This window comes from Hylobates moloch, unplaced genomic scaffold (genome assembly GCF_009828535.3).
Source record: "Hylobates moloch isolate HMO894 unplaced genomic scaffold, HMol_V3 SCAFFOLD_8, whole genome shotgun sequence".
Lineage (NCBI taxonomy): Eukaryota > Metazoa > Chordata > Mammalia > Primates > Hylobatidae > Hylobates > Hylobates moloch.
Genome location: NW_026652283.1, coordinates 90138500 through 90141948, shown reverse-complemented (window position 1 = coordinate 90141948; position 3449 = coordinate 90138500).

Sequence of the window (3449 nt, the reverse complement as noted above, 5' to 3'; positions counted from 1 at the left end):
ACTATGTGTTCTGGCACCATTCTAGCACTGGGGATGCAATAAAAATCAAATGAGACGTGGCTCTTCATGGAGATGCTACTTCAGTGGGGGGAAGACTGACTGTGGAGGTGTCACTTTTCAAAGGTGTATGCATGTTCTAGAATTTTGCCTCTTCCCTACCAAAAGGTGATGTCTAATACCCCCTTCCTTTCAATCTGGGCAGACTTGTGACTCACTTGTAACCAACGGGATGTTGGTTACAGATGTGATTTTTCATGACTTCTGAGACTAGGTCATAAGAGGTGATACAGCTTCTGCCTTGTTAGATGGGACATGTCTTTGGAGCTACAACTTAGGAAGTTCGACAACCCAGAGATTGCCATGTTGTGAGGAAGCCCAGGCCACATGGAAAGGCCACACGTGTGTGTTCTGGTTGACATCCCTGCTGACGTCCCAACATTGTGGCACAGAAACAAGCCATGCCCACTGTGCTCTGTCCAAATTCCTGTTTGGGGTGGTTTTCTATGCAGAAATACTATCTAGAACACTAAGAAACAAGTGAATAAGTGAGCAAGATAATTTCATATTGTGAGAGGGAAATATGGGAAAACACAAAACAGCATGAAAACAAGGGCCTCTTTAGATGGGGGAAGCGGGGAGGACTGATCAGGAAAGGCCTTTCTGGAGAGACATTGGCACTGAGACCTGAGTGAGAAGGAGCTCAACCACTAACCATCTGGGAGAAGAGACTTTCAGCCAGAGGGTTCATCAAGTACAAAGGTCCGGAGGCAGAAATCAGCTTGGTATGTTCTGAGAAGAGCAAGAAAGACAGTGTGACTAGGGTGATGTGGGTGAGGAGGAGAGTGGGGCCAACGAAGTTGCAGAGGAAGGCAGAGAGGCAAGTCATTCTGGTCCTACAGGTCACTGAGGAGTTTGGATTTAAGACTGAGTGAGCTGGGGTGGAGGGTATTATGCAGGAGTGACTGGATCTGGTAAATTCTTAGTAGAGTTCTGGCTGCCTGGTGGAGGACAGAGTGTAAGGACACACAGGGCAAAGGGAGGAGGACCATTGGGGAGGCTATGGCAGAGCCTCATCCCCCAGGGAAGGGAGGATGGACGGTGGCCTGAGACATGGTGATGGCGATGAAGATGGGGACTGGTGGACAAATTCCGGACACAGAGGCAATGACAGAAAGCACCAGGGAGGGAGGAGGCGCCCAGTCCTTCAGGTCCCGGGCAGGATCTAGACGTGGGTGAGGACAGGAACCCGGTATCCGTCTGGAATCCGAAGGGAGCCTCAGCTAGAGGGCTGGCCAGGACGGCGCGTCCTGGCGTCCGGCGTCTGCAGTGCAGAGCCAGTCCCTGGCTGCGCGCCTGCCGGGCGTCTCCCAGCAACAGCCGCCGCCGCCCGAACGTTCTGAACTCGGCGGCCCCTTAGTCCTCATCGTCACCTTGGCGACGGCCGGTGGGAACACGCCCTGCGGGCCCCGGGGGCGGGGTCTGGGCGCCACCTGCTCCGCCTCCCGCGGGGTGCGCCTTCAGCCCCGCCCGTCCCCGCCCCTCCTCGGCGGCACGCGTGGCCGCAGGTGTGCAGGGCACCGGGAGGGGCCTCGCCGAAAAGCCGCTTCTCTCCTCTGTGCACGCCGCCGCCGGCGCGCACCACTGGCCCAGTCACCTCTCCCCACTCTTCCCCCTAGGCCGCCACCTCCAACCAATCGGACTGGCCCTTCTGTCATTCGGGTCACCTCCGCTGAGCCGCCTTCCCTGACCACCCAAGTTGAAGGAACTGCCAACCTTTCCCTCTTGGACTTTGCGTTTTATTTCCTTCACAGTATTTCTCCCCTCTAAAATTATCTTGTCTGCTTCTACCTATATTGTCTTCCCTCTTGAAACCGAAGTTCCATAGGCTGAGGCACAAATTCTGCCTTGTTCATCTCTGTTCTCAGCACCCTGAACAGAACCTGGCATGAATGAGGTGCTCAATAAGTTACTTGGATGAATCGGCAGATTTACTCAATCATTTCATTCTTCATGCATTCATTTATTTGACATTTATGGAGTACCCTCTAGGCACTTGTGGTAAAGACCCCCTGGAGGTAAGAAAGAAGATATATGTTTTTTAAAAATTACAATAATACTAAAAGTGAATGTCTTGGAGTTCCAGATGCCAGGCATAGCTTCAAGCGCTTTATACTGCCCAGTATTCCATTATTGGAACGCTAAGCACGTGGGAGTTATTTATCCAACTGCTCAAGGTCATTGCCAAGATCTGATTGCAAAAATTCAAAAAATTGCGACCTCGGGCATAAATGGGTTAATTCACTTAATCTTCACAATAGTAGGTACTATAACTGTGCCCACTTTACAGATGAGAACATTGAGGAGAACAGCCATGCTATGTAGGCTACTGGGCCCTGTAATCAAGTGAGATCCCACAGAAGGCAGGGGATCAACAAGATTCACGTACCAGGCCCAGGCAGGTGGATTTGGTACCTTGATTATTCTTGACACAGCACAGTCTCCCACAGGGCACAGGCTCCTTCCAGATCAGAGCTGTGTTGTCCTAGGGGAACCCTACCCATATTGGCTGGGCAGGCAATGAGGGGCCTGTGAGGGTTGTGGAGGATTGGGCCCTGGGCTAGGGGTAGGATAGGGGCCTGTCTCTTCCATTGAAGCAAAGTGTGGGTGACTTTCCACATAAACTTGGTGTGAGACAAACCTAGTTTCAAACACCTGGGTATCCAGGAAACCCAGGAACTAAATTTATTCCACCCCGGGGTCTTTGCAAGTGCTGTTCCCTCTGCCTAGCATGCTTCCTCCCTCGATTTTCACATAGTTGCTCTTTGTCATTTAGATCTCGGCTGAGGTGTTTTTTCCTTAGAGAGCCCTGCCTTGGCCACTCCTTCTAAGGCAATCACCTGCCATTGTCACATGACCATATTTTAAGACTCTTATCCCAAAGTGGGAGAGTGGCCTAGTCAGATGCATCACCCTATTCCTGATCTAAGTTTTCTTATTTATTGTCTCTCTGTCTCCTCATTCTAAAAAGTTCCCTGAAAGCGGGACCCCATTGGACCTCACCTCTGTGTCCCCACTGCCTAAAACAGGCCTGGAATACAGAAGATGCTTAGTGATTTTTGAAAGACAGTGTGAAAAGGGCCCTTCACCAAAACATCCTGACTTTCCAGGCCAGGGTCTGTGCACTTCATTTCTCAGGAACCCCTGCTTGGCACACAACACCTGGGCTGAACAGGCAGAAGTGACCCAGCCATCTTGGGCACAGGAATTCTCCTGGCATGAGTTCCTCCCGCTTCCCAGGCCTGACTGGGCTGCTCTCCAGCTCTGGGGCAGGATTCTAAGAACCCCTCCAGGATGGTGTTCAAGAACATCCAGCAGGCAAGGTCGAGATAGAGAGGGCAGCACTGTGTGTGTGTGTGTGTGTGTGTGTGTGTGTGTGTGTGTGTGTGTGT